This window comes from Pelophylax lessonae (assembly GCF_965119305.1).
Source record: "Pelophylax lessonae genome assembly, chromosome: 4".
Classification (NCBI taxonomy): Eukaryota; Metazoa; Chordata; class Amphibia; order Anura; family Ranidae; genus Pelophylax; species Pelophylax lessonae.
Genome location: NC_138771.1, coordinates 635,481,549 through 635,503,262, shown reverse-complemented (window position 1 = coordinate 635,503,262; position 21,714 = coordinate 635,481,549). Strand labels below are relative to the sequence as shown.

The 21,714-nt window shown below is 46.2% G+C and overlaps 1 protein-coding gene across 2 annotated transcripts in view; it reads right to left on the bottom strand.

Moving 5' to 3' along the window:
- KDM6B (lysine demethylase 6B) overlaps positions 1-15,017 on the bottom strand; it is a 69,997-nt gene extending 54,980 nt beyond the window's left edge. For both annotated transcript variants that reach the window (XM_082255393.1, XM_082255394.1), the window contains exon 1: positions 14,790-15,017. The gene's annotated coding sequence lies outside the window, so the exon portion shown is untranslated. The remainder of the gene's footprint in view (positions 1-14,789) is intronic.
- Positions 15,018-21,714: the final 6,697 nt, after the last annotated feature.

Here is a 21,714-nt window from a genome sequence, read left to right as displayed (position 1 = left end):
AGGAAAGGAGGGGAGAGAGGAGAGAGGAGAGAGGAGAGGAAAGGAGGGGAGAGAGAGAGGAGAGGAAAGGTGGGGAGAGAGAGAGGAGAGGAAAGGTGGGGAGAGAGAGAGGAGAGGAAAGGTGGGGAGAGAGAGGAGAGGAAAGGTGGGGAGAGAGAGGAGAGGAAAGGTGGGGAGAGAGAGAGGAGAGGAAAGGTGGGGAGAGAGAGAGGAGAGGAAAGGTGGGGAGAGAGAGGAGAGGAAAGGTGGGGAGAGAGAGGAGAGGAAAGGTGGGGAGAGAGAGGAGAGGAAAGAAGGGGAGAGAGGAAACAGCAAAAGCAAGAGAAAGTGAAGAAAAGGAGAGAGAGAGAGTGATAAAAAAAAACAGGAAAGAGGGAGCAGTGAGAGAGAAGGTAGGAATAAAATAAAGAATAAGGAATTGGAGAAGAGGAGACGGTGGGGAGAGAGTAAGAGGAAAGGGTGAGGAAAAGAGGGAGAGTAAAGTAAAGGAGGGAGAGCAAGAGGAAAGGAGATTGTGAAAGAAAAGGAAAGAGGGATAGTGTGAGAGAGGGAAGAGAAAAAAGAGAGAATAAAGGAAGAGAAGGAGAGGGTGGGGTGAGACAGAGGGTGAAAAACGGAAGAGGAAAGAGCAAAAGAGGAGAGGGGTGGATGAGAGCTAGAGAGGAGAAAAGAGGAATGAAGAAGAGAAATGTAGGAGAGATATGGAAGTGAGAAAGAAAGAAAAGAATAGAAGAGAAAGTCGAGAGGGAAATAGAAAGAGGCAATAAGGTGAGGAGAGGAGAGAGAGTAAAGAAAGGAACTAGAAGAGAGTGAGCAGAAAGAGTGGTGGGGAAAGGAAAGGAGGAGATAAAAGGCAGGGTTGCCACCTCATCCCTTTAAACCAGGACACATTAATTACACAGGTTCGGAGGCTGATTAAAGTGGTAATTAAACTCACTTAGTGCCTGATCTGCATTATATCAGCCTCAGAACCTGTGGAATTCATGTGTCCTGGTTTAAAGGGATGAGGTGGCAACTCTAATGAGAGGAGAGGAAAAAAAAGGAGAGAAGAGAACGAGAAGAGTAAGAGAGGAGGAGGAGAAGGAGAAGGAGGAGTGAGGGAAAATAGAGAGAGCAGGAAAGTAGAGAGAATGAAGGGGGGGGGGGTGATATTAGAAAGGAGGGTGCAGGGTATGAAGTGTGCTCGGTAAAGATAAAGTTGCCATACAGATAAGTGAGTAAGTACAGCAGGCTGTAGGAAGTGTGGAGTCTACAGATGAGGTCACCTTCTATTATACAGCTGCTCTGGGGTTCTGCATGTTCTGTTCTGTCCCCCTTCTTCCCAAAACACACACAGAGGGGGCGTCTAGCCATGACACACACACACGTCATCAGCCAGCGTCTTCAACATGTCATTTATTTAACACTTCATGGCCAAAAGCCCATATAAAGAGCACCCAAAACAAAAGTTGTGTCAGACTCAAACAACCCATCCCGCACCAATGCCTCACTAGAGGGTTCACTGCCCACGGAGATTCAAAACAGGATGTTCAACCGTCCGCACTCCACGGATATAACCTTAAGCCTCGTACACACGCACCGATTGTTGGCCGACCGATCGGCCGTCTTTTGTCCAGTGTTGTTGTGTTGGGTGAAATGTGCTCTAGACTGCACACGAATTTTGTCAGCCAACAACAACCAACTGCAGAAGTGATGTCATGTTCTGGTCTACTTTTCGTGCGTTTTTTCTTCTCTGAGCATGCCCATTCTTGCTCATCTGACTTTTGTCGGCCGAAATCTGTACTGACTGACGAACAATCGGCCGTTCTGGTGACGGCCAACAAAAATTTTATAGCATGCACACCAGATTTTGTTCGGCCGAAAAGTCGCAGTCGGTTGTCGGAAGCATCATACTAACAAGCCGACAATCGGCCGATCGGACGTTGGCCGAAAATTTACGGCCAACAATCGGTGCGTGTGTACGGGGCTTTAGTCTTTGATGGAGGTCAGAAATGCAAAAGTCCTTATATAAAAACAGACACAATTCGATCTGTTATATGTGAACCTTTGGATGGAGCGGGGAAGGGTTAGAACCCCTCTCAGGTTTTAGTGCTCTCTATGTCCCCCCACTGGGGAGATTTACCCAGTTTGTCCTGTTACCAAGACAGAAATCAATGGAATCCAAAAACAGGAGACAAGGGGAACCTTCCAATTGGGACACCTTTTTTGGTGACAACTAAGGAGAGGTTTCCTCTCTTTTTTTTTTTTTTTGCATTCATCACAGAAAATGTGGTTAGGAAAGAAGAGAACTGAGGCCAACTACATAGGACCTGACATGTTTAATATAGGGGGGTTCAGCACACAACATGGCAAGTATAAGTCTAAGTTTTTAACAGTCCACAAAACAGAAATCCAGGTGCACCACTGACTCCAGCAACAATTACACTCATGTCAGGGAAGCATATATTTTTTATTGGACCATGTGGTAGGGAGTGGTTAAAGTGGTAGTAAAATGATCAAAAGGAAAAAAATGGTCCCCCTGTAGTCTCAATGTGCTAAAATGCACTGCATACTACGGTAGGACAAACTTACCTATAAATCAAATCCCTGCAGGAGTGTGCTGGTACCACTGACAGGGCTTCCATCTTCACTAGGTCTTCCTACCTGTTTGAATGGCCAAGCTGCAACGACGTCACGGTACAGTTCTGCGCATGCACCGGTGATGTCACTGGCTGCTACAAATGGAAATATCTCCAGTACGGTGCACGTTTGGGAGATATTCAGTGTACCTACAGGCTAGTCTTATTATAGGCTTACCTGTAGGTACAAGATAAAAAGTGCAGTTTACTATCACTTGAAGATCTCTTTGGTTGGTTATTTTGGGTCCCATTGGAAAAAAAATAGAGCAGTTCTCTCCAAAATAAGGGAGCCCCTCCAGACACCAGAAAAGTTGCCCCCATATTCTATTGCGATGACAGCTCAAGTTTGAACTTCCCATATATTGGGGGATATTTACTAAATCTGGAGCACACAGAATCTGGTGCAGCTGTGCATAGTAACCAATCAGCTTCTAACTTCAGCTTGTTCAATGAAGCTTTGATAATAAAAAATGGAAGGTGATACCATGCAAAGGTGCACCAGATTCTGTGTGCACCGGTTTTAGTAAATGTCTCTCAAAGTGAGGGGAAATTCAAACTTTTGAGTTGTCACCATAAAAGAATATGAAGGCAACTCTTATGGTGTGTCTGGGGGGCCTCCCTTATTTTGGAGAGAACTCTTCTATTCGGTGGGCACCAGTTTTAGTAAACCTCCCCCTTTCAATCTTCGGACCAGTGATGAGGAGTGTCCCCAGCACATACAAAAAAGGTCCCAACCCTTCCCCTTTCTTTTCAAAACTTTAAGAGCCGGTTCACACTGAGGCGACACGGATGTCCTCCAGCCAGGAAATGAGGTAGGCTCCATCCGACTTGCTGCAACTTCTAATGCAAGTTGTGAGAAGCTCACAGCATGCAGTGAAATCAGAGTAAGCCATTACAGTTCAGGAAAGGAACCTGATTGCAAGACTAAAGGGAAGGCTGGAGTTTTAAAAAGAGTATAGAAATGGTAATTCCCTCTTGGATGGTTTCATATGTCCAACAGACAGGTTCTCTTTAAATATCATTTCCCATGAGGACTAACTTCTGCATTCTCAGAAAAAAAGAAAAAGGTTACTCAACAGTTCTCTTCCAGCTTCCACAATTCTCTGTGAAACGTCACATATAAGCGTGAGCTTCAGAATCAAGTACGTGACGAGCTAGAAGACGCCCGAGACACCACCAGCGCCCGAGACACCACCAGCTCCTGACAACTACTTTCTAGTTCCCCATTACCTATACGAGCCTCCGTTCCACCTTGGCAACTGAAAGATAAAAGGTTCCAAGTGCTGAGGGGTTCAAGTTTTCATGCTATCCCTATTAGCTTGTTTTCCCTGCTTGTTGGTGGGCAGCCACATGTAGAAGCCTGGTTTTGCTTCTGGGATTATTCCCTATTAAGTATTTTCTGCTCTGGCTTTTCACACAGCACCAGTAATCAGTAACTATGAGAGATTCAGGAAGTCTCCTGTTGTCTGATGAGGATGGTGAATTTCAGTTCAATGTCCAACTCTGGGCCAACACCCAACCCAAAGTCACTGAAGGCTCTCACCAGGGTGTATTTTGTACTTCCCGTTTACAAAGGTCTTCAAGATGATCCCATTATGCTCAGGGCCCTCTTCCCACTAGCTTGTTGTTCGATGCAGAGAGCAGCAGTAATGGGAAAACATCCACACCGCTCTCTGCATGATTTTACACTAGTGTAGGGTGCCCAGTGACACCCTCTCAAGGGGTGTGTCCATGACACCCTGCACTTACAGGAAGTTAGCGTCAGTCAACCTACAAGACTGAAGAAATCTAGTGGTGAAAAGGAATTACTGTGGGGGACAGCACCAGAAAGGCAAGTATTGCATTTTCTTTTTTGGTTTTACACCTCCTGGGGCACAAGACCTGGCGGGATACCATTTTTCTTTTTTCCATCCTCTGCTTTTCCTAAAGCAGCCCATACATTAATATTTTTAAAAAAAAATTTTCGTTCAACCAGCAGGATGAAAGAAAATGAAGAAAAAAAATAAAAAAAAATTGGATTCTATTCTCCTGTCTACACATTCAATGTGGGGGGGGGGGGGGTACTCCTGTTGTGGTATTGTATTCTGCTGGTGGGGAGCCTTTCCCACTGGCAAAATACAATGATCAGTGTTACCCACTATAGCCAACAGCACTGATCATCCGGAAAAATGGGCTGACAGGCTGGTTGTACACAGATCGACTAGCTAGCACATACATGGATCGAAATTCAGCCTGTCCCTGCTGAACTGGTCGAATTTCGATCGATGTGTGGCCAGCTCAATGCGAAAGCTCAATAAGGATCTGCTCCGTCCCACCCAATGTAGTATCTTCCAACAACAACGTCAAACACAGCAAAAGAAAGCGTGCTTGCCATCTCACTGGAGGTGCACCCACACCTCACCAAAAGGAAGCATTCCCAGCCTCCCACTAGATGTGAACCCAAAGCACACCAAAGTAAACATTGCCAGCCAAACCTTACCAACCAAAGTAAACATTCCCATCACCCTGGATGTACACCCAAACACAGAAGGAAGCATTCACAGCATCCACCTTAGATTTACACCCAAATACCTCCAATAAACCAAAGCATCTAATCCCAGCATTGCCCCAGTGTCTCCAAAAACACTAAAAAAGTTATTATTCCCATTCCTAGATGTGGATTTTTGTCTTTTTGATGGGATTTTTGTCTTACTGTAAAATCCATTTCTCTAATGTTCATTGACGGACACAGCTCTTCATCTTCTTGACCGTAGGGTTATACTGCCCCCTACTAGGCAGAGAAAAAGTCTGAACACGCATATGGGGCAGTCCCTGGGGGTATACTCCCACTTCCTGTTATAGGTATTCAGTTTTTAACAAGCAGTGTCAGAAGGAAAAACCCAACTCCATAGAGGGGAGGGTGCTGTGTCCATCAATGAACATCACATTAATGGATTTTATGGTAAGAGAAAAATCCCATTTTCTTGTTCGTTCATTGACGGACACAGCTCTTAATCTTCTTGACCGTATGGACGTCCCAAAGCAGTGTCAAACATGAGGGGTGGGAACATCAGAAAAAACAAAACTTCCCCAAGGTTAAACATAACCAACCAGATAACTTGGAGCTCAACCGTACCAGATAGGCGTACCAAGACTGGCGAGGCCAGTCTGGAGTCACTAGGATGACCGGAATCCCTTCTCCCTTCCTGCGCAGTAGTCTCGGCAGAAGCTGGAGAAGAGGAAAGGCATAAATCAGACGATACTGATTCGAAGAAGCCACTAAAGCGTCTGTAGCGACGGATAGAGGACCCAGAGACCGTGCCACAAACCTCTGAACCATCCCGTTTAGGTGAGAGGCCAACAGATCCACATCTGGAGTACCCCACCGGGACACAACTGATGAAACACCTCCGGAAGAAGAGAGCATTCTCCCTGGTCTAACGCTTGTTGACTGAGATAGTCCGCTTGATAATTCTCCGCTTGATAATTCTCCACCTCAGGAAAGTTCACAGCAGAGAGGGCTGATTTCTGCCCACCTTAGAATGCTGGCTACTTCCCGAGCAACCAGGAGACTTCTTGTGCCCCCTTGGTGATTGAATTTGCACCGGACACCCCTGGAGACGACTTGTCCAACGATCCAGACAAGTCTGATTGCTCAGAGCTCCAGTACATTGATTGGAAGTCTGGACCAGACCCCGAGCACAATCTGTGCCGAAGATGCCTCCCAACCCGGACAGGTGCATGCAAGTCTGAAGAGAAGACCATCTGCTGGTCAGCAAAAGCCGAATTGTCTCCTGCAACTTTTGAAGTTTCTCCCGAGGAAGAAAGACTCTGGCTGAGGACGGGACCAGAGTCAGACCCAGATAGACTAGGCTAGTGGATGGAACCAGGGCAGACTTCTGAAGATTCAGAATCCAACCAAACTCCCTTAGCGTTTGCAGAGTAATCTCCAAGTTGTCCAACAAGGCAGACAAAGACTCTGCTCGTAAAAGCAAAATCGTCCAGGTATCCCAGTACTGCAGTCTCCCTGTTGAAGCAGTAATGCTAGAACCAGGGTCAACACTTTGGTGAAGACCCGAGGAGTGGAAGCGAGACCAAAGGGTAACACCACAAATTGATAATGCTCCTCGTCCACGGCAAAGCGGAGGAAACGCTGATGGGCAACCCATATTCGGATGTGAAGGTAGGCATCCTTGATGTTGATGGAGGCCAGACTATCCCCCTCATGTAGGGACGCCCCCACCGTGCGCATGGACTCTATGCGGAACTTCTGTACCCGCACAAAGCGGTTTAGCACCTTGAGGTTCAGTACTGGGGGCACCTCGCGCCTTCCTTCCAGAACTGTAAACCGGTTTGAGTAAAAACCTTGAAAACGTTCCGACCTTGGAGCCAAAACAATCATCCCTTGACAGAACAAATCTTGCACCGCCCCATAGAAACTCTTTAAGGGATCTGGGGATGAGTGCAGGTTGGAAGGGAAGAACCTTCCCGGAGGATATGATTGAAATTCGATCTTTTAGCCGGAGCGAATGACCTCGTGGACCCACTTGTCTTGAATCAGTGAGGTCCATGGATCCAGAAAGCAGCGAAGACGTCCCCCGATATGGGTGAGGGTGCCCCTTCATGCGGAGAGATTTTTGTCCACAGGTCTGGCAGCACCTGCTAATGGTTTGCCAGACCAAGACTTTTTGGAACTTCCAGCGGAGGCCCGAAAGGGCTTGGATCCCTTGTCTTGAGACCCTAAGGGACAAAAAATTTGCTTGTGGGCCGAAAAGGAGGGTCCCCGTCTGTAACGGGACTCTTTACCCCTGGAAGCCTGAGAAAGATAAGCATTCTTTCCCCCCTGTAAAGCCATTGATGATGTCGTCCAAGGAAGCTTCAAACAGGCGATCCCGCACAAATGGAAGATCAGACAATGCCTTCTTAGTAGCCTGGTCCGCAGACCAGCATTTCAGCCAGATAATGCGCCGTAGGACCACTGCTGAGACAGACAGTTTAGAAAGCAGGGGAGCGGCATCCAACCAGGCGTCACAGACAAACTGTAGCCCTTGGACCAACTGATCTGCCAGCTCCACCAAGGCAGGAGGGAGCTGCTTCTCCTCCAGGTCCCAGGCGTAAAAGCTTAGCCCATTCAGTCAGAATTTACAACACCAGGGCAATAGTAAATACTGGCCTAATCCCCGAACCAGCCACAGCCACATATGGAAGGCCAGAGCCTCGGCCCTCTTATTAGCTGGACCTGTAAAGGCCCGGGACTACTCAACTGGAAGGAAGGTAGTTCAATTAGACCTGAAAAACGGTGAGTCCACTACAGATGGAACCGTCCACATGTAACGCAGGTAATACACATAAGGATACCGCAAGCAAAAATGCTTAGCAACCACTGCGTTTTGGACAACCCCACTGTTTTGTGACAAGGTTGTCAAGGTAAGCGGAAAGAGGAACACCCTTGCCGCTTTGGAGGGCCTGTGGGTGCCAAAAGGAACCTGTACCTCCGACGCAGCATCAGCTGCAAGCTCCATTTTAAAGTTTCATGCACTGACACAAACCGTGCATCCACCAGTGCAGCAGAGGAATCATCCTCACTATCTGAGCACTCAGGGTGTGTGGACGCAGACTCAGTAGGGTCGCTATATACTAAGCTCACCCCGAAAAAAAAAACAATCAGGGGAGGCCACAAAGAGGACGCCGGCCAAGGGCTCACAATGGACCATCTATCGGTCCCTGCAAAAAACAAGGGGGTCGCCCTCCATAAAAGAACATAATGGGACTTAGCCCTCTTAAAAAAGGGGGCTGCCCGCCATGACGCCGAAGCGCAGGCAGGGTACCCTCACTAAAACAGAGCAGGTGTCCCACACAATAATGGCGGCAAGGCTGTCGAAAAAAATGAAGCTCCCCCACAGCAGTACCCCTTTCAAGGGAGGTGCCAAGCTGACCACATGGCCTAGCAGGCCGCAGCCTACATTTTTGTGGAGGCCCAGCTGCAATTGCATGGATCCTCAGCTGCTTGTGCTCGCTGGCCGGACTGGGGGGGACCCTAAGGATCTATATTATCCAGTTTGTCGCCCAGTCCAGCACTTGATTGTAGCTCTCACAGGAACAAAATAATAGAGGAAAAAAATCCATGTAAAAAAAAAAAAAAAAAAAAAGACCAGGACCAGAGATCCCAGCAAGGAACTAGGTCCTTACTCCCGACTAGGCAGAAAATAAAACTGAATACCTATAGCAGGAAGTGGAAGCATACCCCCCAGGGGGTGCCCCATAGGCGTGTTCAAGCTTTTTCTCTGCCTAGTGTCCTACTCCTGTAGGGAGCAGTATAACCCTACGGTCAAGAAGACGAAGAGCTGTGTTTTTCAATGAACAAAAGAGAAACAAACATTTGCAGTATCCCCTATGTAAATTCAAACAAACCAAAAAGAAGCATTCACAATATCTGCCTTAGATGTACATCCAAATACACCCAATAATAACCCGTTCTTAGCACTTCCCTAGATGTGCACCCAAATACACCAGGGAAATCATTCCCATCACCCCCATAGATCTGCACCCAAACACACCAAATAAAGCATTCCCAGCATCCCCATGGATGTGCACCCAACCCATTTGGTCAGCCACTGATGTTGGACAAGAAGACCTGGCTCGCAGTCGCCGCTCTAATTCATCCCAAAGGTGTTCTATCGGGTTGAGGTCTGGACTGGGTGCACGCCAGTCAAGTTTCTCCACCCCAAACTCACTCATCCACGTCTTTATGGACATTGCTTTGTGCACTAGTCCAAATCCTCTGGTTGAGGAGGGGGGGGGTTGTTTTCAGGGGTTGAGTTTGGCCCTTTAGTTCCAGTGAAGGGAACTCCTAGGCTGTCAACCTACCAAGACATTTGGGGCAATTTCATGCTCCCAACTTTGTGGGAACAGTTTGGGGATGACCCTTCCTGTTCCAACATGACTGCGTACCAGTGCACAAAGCAAGGCCCATAAAGACATAGACGAGCGAGTTTGGGGTGGAGGAACTTGACTGGCCTGAACGGAGTCCTGACCTTAACCTGATAGAACACTATTGGGATGAATTAAAGCAGAGACTGCAAGCCAGGCCTTCTTGTCCAACATCAGTGCCTGACCTCACAAATATACTGTACAAAGATTTTCCTAGGAGGAGTCCCCTGTAGTGCATTTGCACATCTTTCCCAGCAAGGAGTGTTGTCTCCAAGGGTTAGAAAGGCTGGATGCATCTCTTTTTTATGGATAGTGTAGGACCCACTGATAATGGGGTACTTTGACGTAGTGGTGGGCTTGAGCACTATATGGCCATATGGTGGGACCAAATCCCCATTTTTATTTATGGATTGTCTTCAAATTTGGTAGTAATTTCTTTTGCATGTGTGTGCTATTCTTTTTTAATAAAGATTTTCATAAGCATGCTGATAAGGTTACCAGCATTTTACTAGAAGTATAAAAGAGAAGACTATGACCTCCCCAACCCAGGCACCATTCAATAGAAATGAACAATGAAGTTCATGGATGAGCATCTGTTTAAACACCCACACAGTGTGCATCTAAACAAACCCATCCAGTTTTACAACAAATAGGACAAAACAATTATTTGTTCATGAAATACGGGTGCAAAGGAGAGACAAGTGCCACTTTTAACTGGACCTGAACTCAAAAAGGTTTTTCATAATAAAATGGAACCTCTAGAAAGGTTCATTGCAGTGCTATTTGTCTTGACTTCTTCCTGTAAAAATAAATAAGGGAGGTGCACATCCCGTGCCTAGTCACCCTTGTACCTTGAGCCTCATGGCTGTATATTTGCAGGGTGAGATCTAAGGAACAGCTGCCTCTAAATGCTAGTCTCACCAGATTTGGAGTGAGATTTGGGAATGTCTGTACTGTGCTGTCCTCCTTGCTGGAGGGGAAGCTGCACCTGAGGGCCTGCAGTGCAAGGATTTCCCTGTTTCTGCTTAACCGCTTTACCACCGGAGGATTTTGCGGTCTTACGTCCAGGCCACTTTTTGCGATTCGGCACTGTGAGAATTTAACTGACAATTGCGCGGTCGTGCGACGCCGTACCCAAACAAAATTTGCGTCCTTTTTTTCCCCACAAATAGAGCTTTTTGGTGGTATTTGATCACCTGTGCGATTTTTACTTTTTGCGATATAAACAAAAAAAGAGCGTTTATTTTGAAAAAATAACAATATTTTTAACATTTTTTTTATATGAAATTCCCCCCCCAAAAAATTGTAAAAAATGAAAATTTTTTAAAAATTTCTGGCCAATTTGTTTTCGGCTACCTATGTTTGGTAAAAAAAAAAAAAAAATCACAATAAGCATATTTTGATTGGTTTGCGCAAAAGTTATTGCGTTTACTAACTAAGGGAAAGATTTCTGTCGTTTTTGGTATTTTTTTTTTAACGAGTAATGGCGGCAATCTGCGATTTTTTTTGCAGGACTGCGACATTGCGGCGGACAGATCGGACCCTTGACTGACATTTTTGACACTTTTGGGGGTACCAGTGACATTACTACAGTAATCAGTGCTATAAATATGCACTGTTACTGTAAAAATGGCAGGGAAGGGGTTAATTTTATTGTAGAGGGAGGGGTTAATGTATGCCTGGTGCTTACTAACGTGTGTGGGGGGAGGTGACTGAGTGACACAGGGACAGATCGCATGTTCAGCTATGCTGAATCCTGCAATCTGTCACTGTTTGTCACTTAGGAGATCCGCCCGCTCTGTTTACACAAGCGGGCGGATCTCCAAACTCGATTCCCCGACAATGGGGGAAGAGCAGCGGCGATCGCCACCGCTCCTCCCCTGGCCCGACTCCCGCTGTGACTGAAAACAGCGGGAGCGCGCCGCCTACAGGGGGAGGAGTCCAGCGACGTAGGTCTACGTCGCTGGACGGAATCGAGCCACTTTGCCGCAGTACAGTCAACGTGACTGGTCGGCAAGTGGTTAATGCATTCTGTGTGCTTGTTTCTTTATGAATATGCCCTCACCAATTATGAGGGAGACAGCTCTGACATGAGGTAGGAAAGTCTCTACCAAGATGGTCGCCTTCATCAAGAGACGTGGTGCATTGTCAATATTTAAGAAAAAATAAATAAGCCAAAAGGCTATACTACAGATTAGTCATTTGTCCTCTGCAAGTTTTTTGTGCACAGCTTCTGGGAGGTCAGGTTCTCTTTAAAGACACAGTCAAGTTGTTTGGTCTTGCCACCGTGTAGAGTGCAGGGGGATTGTACAAATACATGCAATAGTGTACAAAGCTCTCAAAGTGATTAAATCATGAGAAAAGTATGGAGGCTACCATTGCTGACCTTTCCTTTGAGAACGCTACAGTCTATGATCTAGAAGGGTAGAGAAGATGAGGCTTGTTTTGTGTCTGTAACCCAAAAATTTGAAGTCAGAGACAGCCATGCAAATAGCATTTTTAAAAGACAGCCAGAAATGGCAATCCCTATATTTTTTTAATGACAGTGTCATTTTAAGCTCCTAAAGTGAGATGCTTCCTCTAGTGGCAACAAAGGTGTACAAAAAAACAAAATGAAGGATCACCAAAATATTACACAGCAAACCTATAAAACATTATAAAAACAAGACGATCATTTTTTAATCTTTTCTTCTGAAAATGCTAACCTGTCTGTACAAACATTTCCCAACTGTAATGTTGTTGATAATTAATGGATATAGTAACAAGTAATGGATATAGTAACAAGTAGACAGCTCCCTTTAGGAAACCGATTTTGTGACCATATGACCAGTTTACTATCCTTTAGTCTTAAGGAGGTCAAGACTCACACTGAGGCCAGTGCCCCAGTAACTGGGGGGGGGCAATATTGTGTTCCCGCTTTGGAGGTAGGGGGGTATTTTGTGGGAGCAATATGGTGCCCCAGCATCAGGGGGTGGGGAATGTGGGAGAAATATAGTGCCCAGTGTCAGGAGGGGGGGAATGGGAGCAATATAGTGCCTGAGCATCAGGGGGGGTCCCAGTTGGAGCAATATAGTGCCCCAGCGTGGGGGGGTCAGTGGGAGCAATATAGTACCCCAGCGTCGGGGGGGGGGGGGGGGTAGTAATATAGTGCCCCATCGTTAGGGGGGGGGGGGGGAGTAATATAGTAGTGCCCCAGCATCAGGGGGGGCCAATATAGTGCCCCAGCATCAGTGGGGGCCAGTGGGAGCACTATAGTGCCCCAGCATCAGTGGGGGACAGTGGGAGCACTATAGTGCCCCAGCATCAGTGGGAGCACTATAGTGCCCCAGCATCGGGGGGGGGGGCAGTGGGAGCACTATAGTGCCCCAGCATCAGTGGGGGCCAGTGGGAGCACTATAGTGCCCCAGCATCGGGGGGGGGGGCAGTGGGAGCACTATAGTGCCCCAGCATAAGGGGTGGGGCAGTGGGAGCACTATAGTGCCCCAGCAGCAGGGGGGGAGGCAGTGGGAGCACTATAGTGCCCCAGCATCAGGGGGGGGCAGTGGGAGCACTATAGTGCCCCAGCATCAGTGGGGGCCAGTGGGAGCACTATAGTGCCCCAGCATCGGGGGGGGGGCAGTGGGAGCACTATAGTGCCCCAGCATCAGTGGGGGCCAGTGGGAGCACTATAGTGCCCCAGCATAAGGGGTGGGGCAGTGGGAGCACTATAGTGCCCCAGCATAAGGGGTGGGGCAGTGGGAGCACTATAGTGCCCCAGCATCAGGGGGGGGCAGTGGGAGCACTATAGTGCCCCAGCAGCAGGGGGGGGGGCAGTGGGAGCACTATAGTGCCCCATCATCAGGGGGGGGGCAGTGGGAGCACTATAGTGCCCCAGCATCAGTGGGGGCCAGTGGGAGCACTATAGTGCCCCAGCATCGGGGGGGGGGGCAGTGGGAGCACTATAGTGCCCCAGCATCAGTGGGGGCCAGTGGGAGCACTATAGTGCCCCAGCATAAGGGGTGGGGCAGTGGGAGCACTATAGTGCCCCAGCATCAGGGGGGGGGCAGTGGGAGCACTATAGTGCCCCAGCATCAGGGGGGGGCAGTGGGAGCACTATAGTGCCCCAGCATCAGGGGGGGCAGTGGGAGCACTATAGTGCCCCAGCATCGGGGGGGGCAGTGGGAGCACTATAGTGCCCCAGCATCAGTGGGGGGCAGTGGGAGCACTATAGTGCCCCAGCATCGGGGGGGGGCAGTGGGAGCATTATAGTGCCCCAGCATCAGTGGGGGCCAGTGGGAGCACTATAGTGCCCCAGCATCAGGGGGGGGGCAGTGGGAGCACTATAGTGCCCCAGCATCAGGGGGGGGCAGTGGGAGCACTATAGTGCCCCAGCATCAGGGGGGGCCAGTGGGAGCACTATAGTGCCCCAGCATCGGAGGGCCAGTGGGAGCACTATAGCTATGTATTGCTGTATATAGAAATATGCTTTAGAAATGGACTTGTTTGCCTTCCTTTTGATCAGCTCTTTTGATCAGCTAAAAGGTTTAAGGTTCTGAGAAAAGCTTTTTTTTCCTCTAATTTGGTCTTTTGGTTGAACTTGGTCACGTGGCTTTTTTCTACTTATGAAACCAAGTTTTATTCAGCATAGCAGTTACCATTAGCTTGGTAAACAGCTCTCTTTGCTGGCTTGAAATCGTAAGCATTAGGGGGGGGGTTTTCCCACAATATTCACACAGCTTTCTTGTATTTTTGATTGAATTCCAATGAACACCATTCCACGGTGTGACTCTTAGTGCCGGTTCACACTAATACGACTTGTCAGGCGACTTGGTCAGCCTGGCAAGTCGTGCACCGTCGCGGTTATTGAGTAGTACAGGACCGGTTCTAATAGGAACGACACAAGTCGGTCCGACTTAGAAAAAGGGTCCTGTACTACTTGGGGGCGACCTGGAGGCGACTTGCATTGACTTCCATTATGTGAAGTCCGTGCAAGTCGCGCGCCGAAGTCGCGCTGCACGCGACTTCACAGGTCGCCCCCTAAGTCGGAGCGACCTAATCTGAACGGAGGCTTAGGTGACAGTTGTGTAAATATTGTGTAAAAAACAAACATTTATCAATAAATTCCCTAAGTATTAATATTTTGTTAGCCAAGAAGTGAAAATATATTTATCATAGAATATGATACATAAACATTTTGTACATTTCAATAACTTCTAGCATGCATCTAATGCAAGTAGACTACAGCTACCCTTGCAAAGAAATATTAGGTTGGTGAGAACTTACTGGGTCATCCAGGACCTGGATGAGGACTTCTTGAGGGCCAGATATAGATTCACAGCTGAGAGCACAGTAGTTCCTAGAAATAACAGAAACCGGATTAACGCAGGTACGGATGCCATCGCAGTGTGTGTGGGTAAGCATAGAAGGTGATCAATGTACAGAGTATTGGTGCTGCCAAGTGGGGGTCTGTACATAAAATTAGACATAAGAAACCAGTTTTCAAAAAATGATCTCATGAAACCAAAGCAAGAGTTAAAATAAATAAACGATTCTTCAATACTTTTTATTCAGAGTTCCTATGAAGCAGTGGAAGGCCACTCAAAAATTATGGTGGCCATAAAGGGTCTGATCCTGTCCAAGATTTAACACCATTTAGGATGCCTAGGCCATTGGGGACTACATCGACTTGTTGAAAATTCTGTGCCCAATCCAGCCCTCTAAGAGATGTTAGCTCCACATATCTACCTCTAGGCTATGTAGGGAATTACAAAGGAAAGAGAAATGGATTCTGAAGCTACAGAGTATTTGTCTCTCGGCTGCTCATTCTATTTACAGAGGATTTGTCACTTGATTGCGCATACTTAGGAAGGTATCTATCCATTTGGAGCTATCCCATTTGCAAGGAGGACTACTCTGCTAGTTGAAATGGGCTCGTGGTCTTGCTGGCAGGTCTTTGGGGTATGGGCGCTGACCACTAGCTGGACCTCAGAATGGCCATTTTTCTTCATCTCTGTCAGGCAGAGAAGTGGATACCAATGCTACAGGAGAAGTTGTTGTCTCTCAGCCAAACATTCTTCGGAAGGTATCTACCCATCTTTAGCCAGTTATCTTACCTTATTTTTAGTGGGTCAGCTTGATCAGTTGAAGTAGGTTCTTTGGGTTGTTGGCCGCTCATTGGGGTATAGGGTTTGACCACCACCTACTGGCCGCTCATTGGGGTATAGGGTTTGACCACCACCTACTGGCCGCTCATTGGGGTATAGGGTTTGACCACCACCTACTGGCCGCTCATTGGGGTATGGGGTTTTACCACTAGCTAGATTTCAGAATAGCCTCTTACACAAAAAAACAGAACTGCTCCTCCAAAGGAAGAACAATTTAAGACCCTTCCTCTGCCTCATAGCAACGCCACAGTATGTTTTGGTTGAAGAACTCTTTAAAACCCAACTCAAGCCAAACCTTTTTTGATTTGAATACAGCAGGGTAGAGTTAATGCTCCCGTCAGGATTTAACTGCCATCTATAACCCTAATCGGAGAGATTTCTCTAATTCCTGTTTTGTAACGTGAAAGCTCTCCTCCCAAGAGCCAAACCCCCCCCCCAAATAAAGTTTAGTACAAGAGGGAGGCATTAAAACATGCAACCATTTTTGTATTGCGGTCTATGCTTCTATTCTTGGAGAAAACCTCAAAACCTGACAGAAATATTAACTCTTCCCAATTTTACAAAAAACCCCATTGGCTCGAATAAGGCTTTAAGAAAGACAAACATATGCATGTTAAAATGAAACACAGAAAATATATAGATAATATTTTTGGTACAGGATAAGCAATCTGTCTCTGCTAGTTAGTAGTGCATGCTGGGACTTTATTTCACCAGCAGCCAGAAGACAACAGGTTGCCTATTTTTGGCCATATATACTGTATTTATCAAAAAATAAATTCCAATTTGAAATAGTAAAGAAATATTATTAAACAAGCATTCATAAGCCGTGCCATTAGGCACCAGATACAAAAAAAAATTATTTAGAACATTCAGAAATAAAAAATTGCATTAGAAAATGGCGCCTTCGAATGTGAAGGTAGTCAAAAAACGGTCTCAAATTTTTTTTTTTTTAGGATCAACAGAAGACGTGCTCTTGTATATATGGCCAGCTTACGATCCACGTGATGGCTACAAAGTAGAAGTAAGAGAAATGAGGCTTATCCAAAGCCATCTTGGTAAGCAATGAATCCATTCACACAACTCCCCCCGGTAAGGCAAAACTTCAAATACAAAAGAATATAAATTCACGAAAATTAGTTCTGATGAAAAACAAAAAAAGTTGGCTTATATTTGCCAAATTTTGACAACTTTTGCAAATTTTCCCTGCAACCTGTCTGGGAAACAAAAAAAAAAAAAAAACTCAATTTTGAGAAATTCAAGCAAGAAACAAATTGCAGGTGAAATTTCAAAACTTTTTTTGAAAAATTGCCTCCAGGTTTTCAACCAAACTTTTTCCAAGATTTCGTTCTTGGATCTTATTCTCTCAAGCCCTTTCATGTGAAGGCTGCTGGTCCATTTTGATCACTAGGACTTAAATGTATGTTTCTTTGACTTCCGATGTTCATTAGGTGTCAACAACCCCCTCTTCCGATAGGTCTTAAAGCACTCTCTACTCTTTGGAACACATACCTCCTATAATGACCCGGCTTACCAGCTAGTTTAACCACTCTGAAAAGTGTGCCCCCTTGTGTATAGTCCAGATAAGAGCATTAGACACAAAAGCTCTTCCGGTTACGAGACTGCACCAAACAGGCAGCTGCTGTGTTAATGGATAATGTCTTGTGTAAAGGCCATATAAAATGTTTTTAACTTTCAATCCGATGACGGTGACTGCACAGGAGTGTGCTCTTTAGATGTGTATGTGCTTTCACTGACAGACCAGTGTTCATGAGCGCGAGGGGAAGCGCAGGAGCAAGCGCAGGGACTAGTAATATAAAGATCTCAGCTCAGTTCGGAGAGAGGTGTGGGATGCTGCCAAGTCCCGCCAGGAGACTTGCAGATGATCGAGTCTTTTCCTCAAGGCTGGGTCGAGGTGCTGTTGGCACTCTTTGCCCCTTTTCGAAAGGAAACCTGCAGAATAATATTATGTAAGGTGTTATACCTGGTGTACCTAGAAAACATCAAGTTAAACCTCGAAAAAACGCCCTAAAAGAGGTTCAGAGCGCCAGTCCATTTTGATACCTTGTGACATAAACCGAACAATTAATATTTTTTTCTTTTTTTGGAAGGAAGGAAAAAAAATAATTAAAATGAACAGACATACACAGTTGCATATTAACACCACAATTTTTATCCTCTCATTCCCTTGGCTACATCTTCATACCATAGATCTAAAGGGCAACCTCTACCACAATGCCCAATACCACCCTAAGGTCAAACCTCAGTATGCATACTAACACCAAGCAGTGCGTCCCCCACCACATACCCCCAACTGCTCCTTACCTTGACATTCTCTCCAAAACCACCCCCAAATCTCCTCACTTTTCATTTTACATTGTAAATACATTTCTTAGCCTTGGAACCACGTTTGGTTTGCCAAGGCTTCTTCTTTACCCTACTGTACATAGTCATAGAAAATTTTAAAAATCTTTTTTTGGCATACTTGTTTAATGGTACTCATTTGCCCTTCCATTATTCATCCAATATTTTTTTTCCTCTTCTATGTCCCTGCTTGTAAACAAAACCATTAGACCCAGGTCACACTAGCCTGACAAGTCGCGGTGGGTCGCCTGCCATAGATTAGCACAGGACCTGTTCTAATAGGAGCGACACAAGTCGCTCCGACTTAGAAAAAGGGTCCTGTACTACTTTGGGGTGACCTGGAGGCGACCTGCATTGACTTCAATGATATGAAGTCCGTGCATGTCGCGCCGAGCGTGCACCGCGACTTCACTGGTCGCCCCAGCAAGTAGCGTCGCCCCTGTGTGAACAGGGTCTTAAAATTTCGGTTTGTTACGCATCTTCCTCCCTTTTAGTCATGTTTAAAATCAATTCACTTTATTGAAAAGAACATACAATTTGAAAAATGAAAGGGTCTCTTTAAACCTATAAGAGCCAGAGGAAAATTACTTGGATAAAATGTCTTAATCATCAGTAATAATGTATTTTTATTTTTTTTGGGGTAAAGGTATCTCAAATTAGGCAGGTCACATATAGGCTGTAAACCTATATAAAAATTTCATAGCAAGCTGGTCAGCTGCCAACCGTGTCACTCTTTTTGCAGCTGAATGCCGCCAAAGACCACCCCAGACAGGAAATTTTGTCTCCAGGAGGATGCGATCATCCTCCAATTTCCTGGAGGCCTGCGGCTGAAGTACGGGCACGCCGTCAGGGCCAAAAAAACGAGGCAGCTGGTAAACTAGGGGGTGGGCAGCTGACATCAATGAAAGGGAAAGAGATGAGACACCTGGAGGGGGCGGCATCTGTCTACAATGGGAACATAGCCTGGTGTTTACAACCAGCACGCCAGCTTGGGACATCAAGCCAAAGACAGACTTCCAAAAAAAAAAAAATTGGCTTAACGTTACTGCTGTTTATTGATTCAGCAGAGTGACTCAGGGATGACATATCTAGGCCATGTTCTGTGGATACAAGTATATATTTGGCTAGGCACGCACGGGACAGTTTATTTTTGAGGGGGAACAGACAAAAATCCAACAATCCAAATATCAGAAGGCAACATTCTTGGTACAGCCATAATGGCTGAAGAAATGGGAGATATCGGTCAAAGTTATTCTCCAGAAAAAAAAAATAATTATTCTATACAGAAGGTAGTCTTTGAGGTTTTTAATACAGAGAAGAATAGAAATTTACAAAATATCTGTTGCTTTTCAAATTAAAGCCAATGGGAAAGCATGGTAGGAGTCGAGAACGGCATTGGTCACATAATTGGTTGCCATTGTCTGTTCTCTTAGGACTTGCCGCATAAACAGTTTTTAGGAAACATATGGCGCTTTTCCACTGCATGGAACCGAACGGTTCGGCTCGCTTTTGTGCTTTTCCACTGCTGGTACCGCATGGTATAGTGTAGGAACGGTTCGGTACGGTACGGCGGCGCTTTTCCACTGCATGGAACCGAACGGTACGGCTCTCAAAAACAGTACCAACTCGATTGTGGTTCCAACAGGTACCATACCCGGTACCATATCCCACAATCCTTCGCATGCAGTCACTACTAGCCACTGATTGGTCAGAGAATCCCACCCACCCCGTTGTTATCCCACCCACTTAACTTTAGTGCTACTTTAGTGGAAAAGCAAACCATACCGTACCGAACCATTCCAACATCGTACCATGCGGTACCAGCAGTGGAAAAGCAAACCAGGCCAAGCAGGGCCGAGTAGAGCCGAGCCGGTACTTGCAGTGGAAAAGTGCCAATAGTGAAGTCATAGAACCTCCCATACATCCCATGTATACTGACTGAAGCTACCTACAGAGAAACAGAGAATAGTTGAACATCCAGCCTGGTTAGGCAGACTTCGGTCAAGCAATGGGGTCACCCTCTACTGACTGACTTTGCCTAAAAGAAAAAAATCAAGAAGGGGTTGCGCCAAAAAACTACCTTGGAAAAATCTCGCCACTGAATGGCAGGGGACACCAGAAACCACTGGTTGATTTCACCACAAAAAGATCAGTTTGGGTGGCCTTGGACTTCACAGTGAGAACCTGTGGGCTCACCTTACCTTCTCAAGTTGTCACAGGAATATAGAGGGCATGTCCCGATATATGGCGGGTCCTGGTATCCTCACAAACCCCAGAAATCTTATCAATCACAGCTTCCTTTATCAATCCCTGGTCAATTCTCTCCCTATTAAGTGGGTTACACACTAGTAGAAAATCAGCCGAAAATTCCCGCCCGAGGTAAAATCGTCCGATTTTCGCCTAGTGTGTACACAACTTTCAGCAGCCGATGCCGACATTTTGAACGAAAAAAAAACGGAGGGACAAACACCAAAATTTTTTTCGTCCGTCCCCAGACGACCGTTTTTCGTTTAATGTGTTTGCAGTACGTCCGTGAAAAATTGGATACGAAAGACCGCGCATGATCTGAAGTTGCTGACAACCCAGAAGTCTAGGAACAAATGTGCCAAAAAAAGAAAAATGGGACGAGAAATTTTGTGAACATTTATGCACTGTCAACTAAAAACGGTTATGAACGCTGAGAAGACAGAGAAAAATCGGAGGATATTTCGTCCGATTTTCGTCAAGTGTGTACGGCCCTTAACCCACCAGGTGTGGTGGGAGACATTAACAAAAGGGAGAAAGGGGCTGAAGAAGCGGACCAAAGAGAGGTCACAAGTACTTAGGATAGGGCATCTTCAGATATTCTTTAGGTATCTCCATAAACCCAGGAACTCTTTTCAGTTTCTATTGCCCATCCCTGGCCCATATCCCCCTACTGGCCACCAAGTGCAGTGTTTGGCCTCAATAGAAAGGTGCAAGGGACCGAAGAAGGCAGAAATGGAAAGGTGCAAGGGACCGAAGAAGGCAGACCATGGAGCAAACATAAAAAAGAGGGTGTTACTATTTCATTGATTATTTAATAATAGCTCACTATTTATGGCGCATACGCCGCATAGTATTCTGAAGATAACTAAAGGAACGTGAGCAGGCACCTAGCAATGCCTGCATGGCGAGGCCACAAGTTCAGTTAAGGGATGTACACACATGCTAAATATCGGGCGGCATTGTCCGCTTCAATAGAAAAACAGCCGAAATTTGGTCGGTGTGTACGGCAGCCGGTCCAAGAGAAGTGGACTGTTCGGCCATCTTCTGTTAAAGATGCATGACCGAAAAAGGTCTGCTGATCGGCACCTGATCAGCACTCTCAGCCATTGGCCAGTGTGTTCTGGTAGAGAGGGGGCATCCCCCTGTCAGAACACAATAGCTCAGCTTCAGATTTTAAAGCGGTACTATACTCCGCTTTTTAACTTTTACCTACAGGTAAGCCTATATATAATATAGAATATATAATTTCCACCGCCAACAGTACCTCAAAAGTGTAGCTCCACCCTGTTGGTACGGTACTAATGTGCTTGGTACCCCAACGAAAGGGTCCGAAAAAAAGTGGTACCGTACGGTTCGGTATTTGGGTACCATTCACAACTTTTGACAATGGAAACGGCAAAAATTGCGTACCGTACCGAACCGTACTGTACCACTCA